Source organism: Cryptomeria japonica, chromosome 9 (genome assembly GCF_030272615.1).
Source record: "Cryptomeria japonica chromosome 9, Sugi_1.0, whole genome shotgun sequence".
Taxonomy (NCBI): Eukaryota; Viridiplantae; Streptophyta; class Pinopsida; order Cupressales; family Cupressaceae; genus Cryptomeria; species Cryptomeria japonica.
The window spans coordinates 294,413,348-294,426,753 of NC_081413.1; positions in this window are offsets into that span (position 1 = coordinate 294,413,348).

Sequence of the window (13,406 nt, forward strand, 5' to 3'; positions counted from 1 at the left end):
GTATGATTCACCCCCACCCTCTCATCTTGTTGGTTATTGGATCTATACTTATATTAACTATCAAAACTATCAATTGGTATCAGAGCTTTGGACTCTGGAAGGAAAGTTTAAAGGAACTTGAGTTAAAGATCCAAAGATGTATAAGAGGGATGCACCGAAGCTAAACAAGTCAAGTTTCTCTACATGGTAGAAAAGGATGAAGCTACATCTATCAGGAGTTGGAGAATATGATGTATACTATCTGGAGAATAATTTTGTCACACCAAGCACCTATCCATTGACTATGGAAGAGATAAAGGCAAAGAAAGAACATATTCAAGCAATGATTGAAATAACATTTGCATTGACCGATTCAAAGTTTAATGATCTAGAAGGCTACAATGATGCAAAGGCAATGTGGAATAAGCTCATATCAGTATATGGAGGAGATGAACGTGTTCAAAGAACAAAAGTAGATAGTTTAAGAGGACAACTTGAATCTATGAGGATGAGTGAAGGTGAGAACATAACTCAGTATAGCACAAGACTAAAGGAGATTGTTAATCAAATCAATGGAGCAGGTGGAACTATTGAAGAAAAGGATATAACAAGTAAGTTGTTAAGAACCCTTCTACCAGCTTATGCAATCTGAGTCTTAGCAATCAATGAATTGAGGTCTCTACCTAATATGCCAATTTCTTTGGATGCTACTATTGGTAAGCTACATGCATTTGAGTTAAGTAATTTTGATAATAGTGGATCTTTAGTAAATAAAGTTGAATCTGCATTTAGTTCTTTTCATCTTGATGAATCTAATGATTACAATGAAAGAAAGTATAAGTACTCTGAAGGAGATCACAGTGGAGCAAGTGAAAGATTTCAGAAGAACATGGAAGAAGTACATAAACTATATGAAGAAATTAGAAAGCAAGAAGAGTTTGAAGCACTATTAGCCAAAAGGTTACCGAGAGGCAAAGGTAAGTATAAAGGAAAACTAGCTTTGAAATGTTTCAATTGTGATAAGATTGGACATATGGCTTCTAACTATCCTGACAAAGATTTTACTGAAAAGAGAGATTACTGAGATGACAGATAGAAAGATAAACGTTATAGAGGACACCGAGACTTCAGAAGAAGAGATAGAAAGACATGCTTAATAGCTGATGAGGAATCTAACGATGATAAATCAGATGAGACTGATACAGAGGAAGTTGTTTATGTGGCTATCAAGGATGGATCAGATGAAGAAAGGTATGAATAAAAAGCCCTAATATCTCACATAAACACTATTGATTCTTGGATTATAGATAGTGGATGCTCACATCATATGACAGGAGATAAACACAAGTTTGTTATGTTAGAAGATTATGATGGAGGCTATGTTAGATTTGGTAATGATGCACCATGTCCTGTAAGAGGTAAAGGATCTATAACACTTCTTGATAATGCAAGATGAAATGATGTCTATTGGGTTGAAGGTTTGAAATACAATTTGTTGAGTGTAGCACAGCTAAACAACACAGGTTACTGAATAGAATTTCAGAAAGGAATTGTCAAAGTTCATGACAAGAATGGAAAGTTAGCTGCTACTGGGACACAAACAAAAGGTAATACATTTCACCTTGACTCAACTCAGAATAAGTGTTTGCATGCAAAGATTGATGATACCTAGCTATGGCATAATAGGTTTTGTCATGTAAATTTTGATAACCTGATCAAGATAAGTAAGAAGCACAGAGTAAGAGGTCTACCAAGTCTTGAAAAACCTGAGAGTACTATGTGCTGAGGATGCCAGATGGGTAAGATGACAAGATCAAGCTTTACAAGTAAGTCTTACACTTCTAAGGGAATTTTAGATCTAGTGCACACTGATCTTTGTGGTCCTATGAAAGTTCAAAGTTATTATGGTGATAAATATTTCATATTATTTGTGGATGACTATTCAAGGATGATGTCAGTAATGTTTTTAAAAGAAAAATCAGAAGCTTTTCAAATGTTTAAATGGTACAAGGTAAGAGTTGAAAATGAAATAGGAAGACAACTGAAATGTCTTAGATCAGATAGAGGAGGAGAGTTCACATCTGATGAATTCAACTTATTCTGCAATGATCATGGTATTAAAAGACAAGTCTCTGCACCGAGAACTCCACAATAGAATGGAATAGCTGAAAGAAGAAACAGATCTATTGTGGATTGTGATAGAACACTAATGATTGAAAATAAGGTGCCACAAACATTTTGGAGAGAAGCAATAATCACAGTTGTTTACACCTTGAACTGAGTTCAATTGAAGAAAGGTACTTTGAAGACACCATATGAGATCTGGTATGATAAGAAACCTAATGTTAGTTATTTTAAAATCTTTGGAAGTAGATGCTATGTTCATAAAGATGATAGGAATGGCAAGTTTGATCAAAAAAGTGAAGAAGGAACATTTCTAGGTTATTCTTCTAGAAGCCAAGCATTTAAATTTCTGATCAAATCATCTAACAAAATAGTAGAAAGTGCAAATGTGAAAATTGATGAATTTTAAGAAAGAAATGATGAAGGAAATTCCAAAGAACCAGAAGACTATGATGAATTTGTCTATGTGCAACCGAGAAGTCCTACTGAGAAAACTGTTTAAGAAAATGAAGAAAATATCTAGTTACCGAGTGATGAAGAAGATCATACAGAGCCTACCAAGCTTGTATTAGCCAAGTATGTCAGAAGACATCATGCACCAAGTCAGATTATAGGAGATAAGGATGATCTAGTGATGACAAGGAACAAACTAAGATAGAACACATGTTTGATATCCGAATTTGAACTGAGAATAGTAAAAGAGGCATTTAACAGTGAAGATTGGGTAAATGCTATGACAGAAGAGATTGATCAAATCAAGAAGAATGACACATGGACACTAATCCCAAGACCGAAGGACAAAAATGTAATCGGTACAAAGTGGATTTTCAGAAACAAGCTAAATGAAAAAGGGGAGGTCATTCGAAACAAAGCAAGATTAGTTTGCAAAGGTTATGCACAAGAAGAAGGAATTGATTATGGTGAAAATTTTGCACTTGTTTCTAGACTTGAAGGAGTAAGAACATTTTTTGGCCTATGCTACTTTCAAGAACTTCAAGGTATATCAAATGGATGTCAAATCTGTATTTCTAAATGGAATATTAGAAGAAGAAGTTTTCATTGAACAACCTAAAGGATTTGTTGAAGATAATAATAAAGATCAGGTATGCAAGTTAAACAAAGCTTTATATGGTTTGAAACAAGCACCAAGAGCATGGTATGAAAGATTGCACTCTTATTTGATTAAGATTGGTTTTATAAGGACAAATGAGAACAACAACATGTACATGAAGAATGATGAAAATGGAATATTGATCTTAGCCATATTTGTTGATGATATTATATTTTGTGGAAATGACTCTTTATGTAAGAACTTTGGAAATGAAATGAGCAAAGAATTTGAGATGTCATTAATCGATGAGATAAAGTATTTTATAGGTTTACAGATACTGCAAATGAAAAATGAGATTTTCATTACTCAATCCAAATACAGAAAGGAAATCTTGAAGAAATTTGGAATGGATGATTCAAAACCAGTAAGTACTCCTATGACTACCAATTGTAAATTATCAAAGAATGATGAATCTGCATCTGTTGATGAGACACTCTATGGATCCATAAAACTACAATATGTTGTTCACAACAAACTAGACATAGCACATGCAGTAGGTATAGTTGCAAGATTCTCTATAGATCCTAAGGAAACACACATGACAACAATCAAAAGAATTTTTAGATACTTGAAAAGCACAGAGGATTATGGCTTAGTATATCAGAAAGGAAATGATTTTGATTTACAAGTTTATACTGATGTTGATTGGGCAGGCATCATTGATGACAAAAAAAGCACAAGTGGTGGAGCTTTCTTTTTAGGAGAAAGACTAGTGAGTTGGCTTAGCAAGAAACAAGGATGTGTTTCACAGTCAATAGCAGAAGCTGAATACGTTGTTGTAGCATTGAATTGTACCAACATTGCATGGATCAAACAACTATTGGAAGGTATAAATGAGAAAGTTACCGAGCCAGTAACTATATTCTGTGACAATACTAGTGCCATTAATATTTCAAAAAATCCTGTTATGCACTCTAAGACAAAGCACATATCTATCAAATATCATTATCTTAGAGAAGAATCTCAACAGAAGAAACTAGTGTTGGAATATGTTAGCACAAAGGAGCAAATAGCAGATATCTTCACCAAGCCACTACCAAAGGACACTTTTGAATATCTTAGAAGTAAGTTAGGAGTCCTATCCCTATCTTCTACTCACTGACCGAGTTTGGTGAAAGCAACAATCCGATGACTCTATTGAATATCTTTTAGGAGTTGATACTGGAGTTATACACTTTAGGATTTTTTCTAAAAGTGTACTGGAATTAATACTGGAATTACTATAAAGAATATTACAGGGAACAGGAATTGAAGACAAATGCTCAGACCAAGACTCAGTTGATACACAACAACAAGAAATAACTTCTTACAGAAACAAATTATGTTTTAGTTCTTTTCTTTTTGGCATTGTTGTCAAAGGGGGAGAATACCTATGAAAGAGGGAGAATACCTATGAAAGGGGAGAAGAGCGGACTATAGATTGGAAAGAAGACTGAGAAAATGGGAGAAGTCTAATGTATGGGGGAGAGCATTTCAGCATTTTAGAATCACAACAATTTGAATCTATTAAGGTCAAATCAATTGGTTTTGCCATCAATGCCAAAGGGGGAGATTGTTGGCAATATTGTATTATAACAGACAATGAAAGATTGTTGGCATTTCAATAAGGATATTGAGAAGGTTGTTGATGATTATAGATATAACTGACTAAAGATGTTTTACTATCTTGATATTATTATTTTGTCATTGATGTCAAGAAATTGATTTTCTAATTCAATATGATGTTGCCATATCTTGAGAAGTATGATATGAAGATTATAAAGAAATCGGTAAAAGACATAGGAAAGAATATGATGAATAAAGGGATGAATAAGGTATTCAATGGGCAACTACTACCGAGTCAGACAATGATGAGATCATGATGTTTTAGATTGTTTTAACATCATACATATGTTGTAAAATGTAAAGGTTAATACTATACTATGTTATTAGGCAAAGAACCTAGTCGGTAAACCCTAAGTAACCTAGTCGGTAAACCCAAAGGTTATCGCTATCGGTTAATGAAGGCAGAATGTCTACCGAGTGAAGTTTAGTATTCACTGAGTTGTTACCGAGTTGTAACCAAGCTATAACATAATGCATTAAATGTTTACATGCAGTATTTAATGAAAGAAGCTGATGAGCTGGAGTGGATCAATGATTGGTAAGCCATGGAAGAAGTTTGTTAATGAATCTAAGGCAATGGAAAGTCAGCATGAAGATCTACAGCATAGATTGAACCTCAATACCCTGGCATAAGTTCCAAGACTATTATGCAAGTTCCAAGGCAGGGTAAAACATTTTCAGATCGAAATATGCATTGAACCTAGACAAGATTGAAGATCTGATGGCTATGATTGATCATGGGAAATGTGATCAAGGAGATTAAGCGGTTACCTAATTGTTTATAAATAGGAAACTATTGATAAACAATGAATGCAGGCAAGTGTATGCACAAGGATACTACATAGTGATTACCAAGCACAGAAGCTTGAAGACCTGTTAGAATAATAGAGTATAGAAGCCCAGTAGATAGACAAGATTAGTTCTATGTCTAAATTGTATTGAACAAATAAGAATCTGCTTTAGCATTTTAGATGTGAAGTTGCAAATAGATTTTTATTACTATTATTTTGTGAAAGTGATTGAAAATCTCTTAACCGAGTGGACTTAACAGTCTTATATGTAAATCCTCTAGCAAGGTGACATTCTGATTGAGTGTTTGAAATCCTTTGACAAGGTCACTTCTAACAAAGTGAAGATCCTAATAGATCTGAGGGAAATCCCTTAACCGGGTCACATCTAGCAATGTGTTTGTAATCTTTAACAGGATTTGCTTTTAACCGAGCATACTCTAGAAGAGTATATTTCTTAGTGGGTCCGAAATCCCATAGTGGTTTTTCCCTATTTGGGTTTCCACGTTAAATCTGGTGTTATGAGGTTTATATTGTTCATATGCTTTTGAGTTTGCATTTTTGACAGTTTTGGTTATATGACTGATATATATGTTACCGAGGTTGAATATGATGTTTTTATGGATGATTAAGTTTGTATGATTCACCCCCCCCCCCTCTCATCTTGTTGGCTATTGGATCTATACTTATATTAAGTATCAGAACTATCATTGGTAAATGCTAACTTGATCCTGATGGACTTTAAAAGCACTAAGAGGGGGGGTGAATCAATGACACCAAAAATAAAACTACTTCAAACACTAACCGATAGATGAACTTAACAAAGCTTTTAAACACAATGCATGCAATCCAAAATGATATAACAACATCGACAAAAAGTAAAGCATCCACCATAACACAAGTTTTTGTACGTGGAAAACCTAAATAGGTAAAGACCACGGTGAGATGGAACTCACAAGTTAACTATCTACAGTAATAGATAATTGACCGGTTAAGGTCTACAAAGTGTTGTACTAGGAGCGAATCTTGTTAGAGATCCCAAAGCTTGATTAGAAGCTTATACCCTGTTAAAGGTAGTACCCTGTTAGGAGTAACCTCGGTGGAGGATTTCTGAATCCAAACTAATGGATCACCCTGTTAAAGGATTTATACATTGAAGCTTATTAGAGCTTACCTAGTTAGGGGATTTGATTCTACTGTAATGGTTAGAAAACAACAAGAATGGTTTGATTTGTTCTGAGTAACACAGTACTTTCTTAATCAGATCCTTCTAAACATATTCAATAGTTCTCTTTTGCATACTCTGCAACTTAACTCTTTTTCCTTTTGCACATAACATAACACTTTTTCTATATCAAATAATTCATTGCGATGTCATTATATAGATCTTATGATTTCATGTCGGCCTTAAGAAATCATAACACAATTTCCTAGGTGTAGTGTATTTGGATGAGTGATCATAACGCATCACAAAAATTACCACCAAGTAGTCAGTGCTAGTAACTCATCACGAAATGTGGTAACTCGTCACAAAATTACCAAATACCGGTTGGATCAATCAAATACTGGTTTGAGTAAAACATATGAACCTTTGTCCTTGAATCTCCACTTGATCTCCATCTTGATCTTCATCTTGATGCCAACTTAGTATAATCACAGGTTGTCTCTTATGCACACACCGGTTGACACAAAGTTTCGGTTAGAGATAAACCTCTTAGTATAACCTCTAACATACCGGTTGACAGATTAAACAATTAAAGTTATATTGGTAGTCAATATAATCATATGTGCATGTGTGAGTGTTTCATCAATGACAACAAATGATGAATACATTACAATCATCATCAAGCCAACAATATCCCTATTTGGCATTGATGGCAACACTTAGAAAATTTTACAGTAATACCACTAAGTGTGCATACACAACAAATTTACACATATACTCATGCTCCCCCTTAATGCATACATTATACAAAATTTTCAAAAACACACATACATTTTTCTACTCCCCCTTTGACAACAATGCCAAATTGAAAAACCAATATATAGATATATAGAAAATTTGTATCAAAGTGTTCAACATATACAACAATAACTTAAAAAAAAATTCATGCATTAGCTAATCTCATAAAAATATCATTAAAGTTATACTTCAACTGTGATATGGCATTTGACCATGTTGCTAGCACGTTCTCAGTATACTCTTTTGTAGATATAAGTTGTGTATGGAATTCTTCCATTGAGTCCAGTGTGTAGGTTTCAGGAGTTGCTAAAATAACTTTTGCATTTGAGTAGGCTCTCTGTAATATGTCTACTTGTGATGTGAGCAGACTATTGAGTTCCTTGAGAGACCAGAGTCTCTTTTCCTTCTCAATATCATGGATATCCATATTATTATGCAAATCATCTATAGATTTTCTAAAGGCAAATATAGAGTCCTGAAGTGGGATATATGCCTTGCATATATTTTCCATCTCCTTATCTGTTTCTGTTTGTTTTTTCGAGATATCAAAATAATAGAAAGAAACATCAGAGGTGGAAGCAAGATACTTTTCTCCTATTTCAATAGCTTTACTCAACAAATATTTATTAAGTGACAGATCCATTCTTCCATTATCAATATCCTTTGCCAATTTTTCTCCATACTTCTTCTTGTGACTCTTTTTCAGCATAGAGTTGAGCAACATCTTCTAGTGATGATTTTATCAGATGCATCTGCAACTAACTGACCAAGTTTACTAATAGGTGTAGATAGATGTATTGTAGATGTTTCTGGTAGCAGACCACATAAAATATCTACTACAATCTGAATGGTTTCAGCTTCAACCCTTTGCTATTTCCGTCTCTTCTTATGCGCTCTTGATTGCAACGCACTTGCAATCTTCATCATATTTGGTGTGCTCATGTTGTTCATATCAATAGGTCTTGAAATACTTAGAGAATCATCATCATCTTCATCAAGTTTTTTCTGCTTTTCTAGTTAAGAGGATACAATTTTAATGATTTCTTTCTTTGTATTCTTCTTTGTTTCCTTTTCTAAGGATTGTGTGACAACCTTTTCAGTAGACTCCTTAGTGACCGATGGAGATTGGGGTTTCTCTATTTGTTATGTTGCCAGTGGATTATCCACTTTTAGTTGAGTTGCTGGTTGCTCAACTATGGTAACCCGTACATCTGTATTTGTAGGAGGCTCCATATCTGGTGCAGTTTTGTCTCCAAATAGATCAACTATGTCTTAAACATCATCAATAACATGAATAATGGAGTCATCCTTTTTCTTGAGAGGATAGACCTCATCGGGTTGAATAATCTCTTCTTCATCCATTTCTAGTTGATTACCATCATCGGGAACATTATCCTCATTCATAGAGGATTGGATGAGTTCTTCCATTGTTTTGATTTCATAGGCTATTTGATGGGTCTCAGTTTCAAAAACTGCCTTCTTTCCACTGAGTAACTTCAGCCTTCTTGCTTTGAATGTAAACTAAGATTTGTATTGAGTAACTAAGGAACTAATATCATCTTTATAAAATCTAAAAAAATATTGTACAAATACCTCATCAATGATTTATTTTTCTAATTTAATAGCTTCCTCCCATTTATTCAAAAGAATAGTGTACAAAGAATTTGAGATATCCTTTTCCATTTCATGTAGATATCTTTTGTAATGACACAAATGAGTGATTACCTGTTGAATGAATTTCTCTTTCTCATTTACAGTGAAGGAATCAAAATGCTCTTTGAAATTGTCAAACCTATTCCTCCCTAGTGTCTTCATTGTTCTTTCAAAATGGGTTTCTAGCTTGAAAGATGCTATATCAATAGGCACAGTTGCCTTTGGCACTTCCTTAACTAATTTTGCTACTCTACCGGTAGCCTTTACCTTCTTAGGTTATTCTTCTTTAGTATCTGAACCTTTAGATTCCGGTTGGAGGATAAGTTTTCAATTCCTCTTCTTTGTATATACTTTAGGTGTCAGTTCCTTTTTGGTTAGGACACTCTGAGTCACCCTTGTAGTCTTTATCACTAGAGGTGAGTCAATTTTCTTTTTCTTTCCTTTCACATTAGTGATAGGAGCAGTATTGGTTTCTGTTGGTGCACTTTGGACTACCATAATGTCTAATTTTGCCTTCTTTTTGTCTTTGGGAGATGCTAACATGGTATTAGCATAACCAACTAGTAGATCATGGTTCACCTCATAACTCATGTCTTCCATCTCTTCTTCCCTTGGCTCAATTGCTTGCATCAAGAAAAAGTTAGTGGTAATAGTAAAGACTATGTCTTTTACAAAGTTCCTTACCACATCTTCTGGTAGTCTCATTCTCATGCCCATCTTTTTTTGAAATTCATTAAAGTACTTATTCATGAATATAGGGAAAGTATTCTTTATAGCCTTATGTTGTTCTTGATATGTGCAGTAACTCGTATGTCTTTTGATTACTCAATGTCTCCAATTCCTGGTAGAAATTTTTGGAAATAGAAGAATAATCCGATCAATAGCTGACCATACTTGAATTTTTGAATGTTATCCTTTTTAACAGATTGCAAATTTTGAAATAATTGCCTTTTGATTGTTGGCATATGTGCAGAGTATGATGACATGATGATATTGTATGTTGTCATTGATGTCAATATGCTGAAGAGTGAATCGGTATATTGAAATAAGCAACTTGCAAGAGAACCGATATGATGTTGTGAACCAGTATATGTAAAAAAAGTGAAGTGGTATGTTTGTCCAAGTGAAGAGGTATGTTGGAATGTTTTCTATCAAGGTTTCATATGGTATGACTACTGATTGGTAGTTTTAGCTTCAGGGTTTTCGGTTGAAGTGTTCCCAGCCTGTGTGATTCAACTGATGACATCGTGTGATGAGCTAGCATTGTAATGAAGAATAGATTATGTTGCCACGTCAACCTTGTGTGCATGAAGGATCTTGCATGAAGGAGATTGATCTTATCTACCTTGGGAATGTACAAAGTCTCTGTAAATGGTGGAGAATGCGTGATGGGTTATCAGCCTCCAAGAAGCGGTGAAGAATGAATGATGGAGAATGTCTTAAGATCTATTCAAGATCATTGTATTCAATGCAATGTGTTCAATAGTTAGGATTGAACCGACTGAATTGCTTAACCTAAAATGTTTAGGGTTTAGGGTTTATGCTATCGACCTATCTGTTTCCTATAAGGTCAATGTTTTTTTCTTGTTCAGGTGGTTGGAAAATGTTGTGTGTGTATCTAAGAGCAGAGATACGTGATTCTTGCCAGAATAGATAAAAGAATAGATACCTACAGAGTGTGATTGCAGAAGGAAGGAACTAAAGCGGATCTACATTGGCATTTAGTGCTATTACCAGATCATTGTAATACCTGTTGACCTCTAACCACTTCAACAGTTAGAAAATCCCTTAACAGTGTAGCTTTAACCAGCTTGTTGTAAATCCTTTAACAAGGTGACTCAAAATCATTGAGTTCTTAAAATACTCTAACAAGGTAACCTTTAATAGGGTTTAACCCTTAACTGGGTATTCTAGCCATTCCTTAACCGGGTGATCCCTAGCAAGATCAGTTCCTAACAGAACCTATTGTAAAGTCTTTAACCGGACTAGGCTCCTAATAGAGTGGACTTCAAAAGGGTTCGAAGAACAGCTTGTGGGTATTCATTCCCACCGTGGTTTTTCCCAGTTGGGTTTCCACGTGGAAAATATGTGTTTCATGTGTGATGCCTTTTCATGTGATTCTTTGTTATTTTTTGTCAAGTGGTAAATCATGTTGAACTAGCAAGTTGTTATATTTCTAATGGTAGAGTACTTGTTTATGTGTAAGGGTGAAGTGGAAATAAGATGTTAGATTGTGTGGAAAGCTAAGAATTACCGGTTTATGTCTTTCACATTCTTACTATGTTTAACCGGTAGTAATTTGGTTTAGGCCGATGTTATTGCTTGCCAGTAAAGTGCAACGTTTTTAGTGAAACAACTTTAAGGAAAAGTGTTTTTGTTTGTACTGATTCACCACCCCTTAGTACTAGTTTGGTACTAACTGTTCATCATTGATTCATCAATTGGTACCAGAGCATCTTCCAGGTCCTCTGTGTTGTAAGTTTAACCACTTGAGATAAAGATCCTACTCTAATGATGAAGAGGGAAGGTCCAAAGTTCAACAGAGATAACTTTAAAATATGGAAGGACAGAATGAAGATATACATCAGAAGCATGGGTGCTCAACACTGGAGGTATGTTGAGAATGCTTATGTTATCCCTACCGGTACTCTCACCGATGATCAAAAGAGAGAGATCAGGAGAATGGGCAAGTCATGGAAGCCCTAATCAGTAGTTTATCTAGCATTGAGTTTATTGATGTTCAAGATAAAGAGAATCCCAAAGAAGTATGGGATTCCCTTGAGAATATCTATGGTGGTGATGAGCATGTGAAACAAGCTAAGGAAGAAATCCTTAGGGGAAAGTTTGAAGACATGTGGATGGTTGAAGGAGAGACCATTCAACAATATAGAATAAGAATCAAAATGGTTGTAGGAGATATCAAGAGTGTAGGTGGTAAAATAGAAGATTCCACTGTTGTTAGCAAAGTTTTGAGATCCTTATTACCGGTTTATGAAATAAGGGTTGCTGCTATTCAGGAGTTGAGGTATGTAGACAAGACAAAGGTATCCTTGGACTCCATCATTGCTAATTTGAATGCATATGAGATAAATAATTATGATGGCAAGTTTCAAAAGACTGAATCAGCCTTCAAAGCATCTATTGCACCATCTAGAAAAGGCAAAGAATCTAGTACCAGTGGTGAACCAAGACAAAGTAGAGAAATGGATGATGAGGAGATCCTGATGGAATTTGAAGCTCTTCTTGCCAAGAGACTTCCCAAGGGAACCGGTAAATATAGAGGTAAGCTTCCTTTGAAATGCTTTTCTTGTAATCAGATAGGACACATTGCTATAAAATGCCCTAATGGTGATAACAAGGACAAACCGGAGAGGTTCAATAAGTTCAAAGGAGGAAACCGGAGAAACTATTTTGTAGCAGTTGATGAAGGTATCACTGATGAGGAATCAAAAGATGAAGAAAATGATGAGATTGTGTTTGTAGCAGTCAAGGAAGATGTGTCAGACAAGAAGGCTTTTGTCTCCCACTTTGATAATTCCAATGAGTGGATTATTGACAATGGTTGTTCTCACCATATGATTGGTGACCAGAGTAATTTTCTATCTTTGGAAGAGTATGATGGTGGTGTGGTTCATTTTGGTAATGATGCACCATGTATGGTAAAAGGCAGAGGGTCCATCTCTTTGAATGGAAGAAGCAGTGCTGACAATGTGCATTGGTTAGAAGGTCTCAGACACAATCTTTTGAGTGTTGCTCAACTGAATGATAATGGACTCACTCTGGAATTCAAAAATGGAGAGCACAAAATAAAAGGAAAGAATGGTGAACTGATGGCTACCGGTATGCAAACCAAAGGTAACCTATTTCAGCTAAATGCTAATGTCAGTACATGTCTAATGGCTAAGTTTGAAGATAGCTAGATATGGCATAGGAGACTCTGCCATGTAAACTTTGATAATATTGTGAAGGCCAGTAAGTGTTGGCATTATAACAGACAAGGAGAGATTGTTGGCATTTCAATTAGGATATTGAGAAGGTTGTTGATGATTATGGATATAACTGATCAAGGATGTTTACTGTCTTAATATTATTATTTTGTCATTGATGTCAAGAAATTGATTTTCTAATTTAGTATGATGTTGCCATATCTTAAGAAGTATGATTTGATGAGTATAAAGATGTT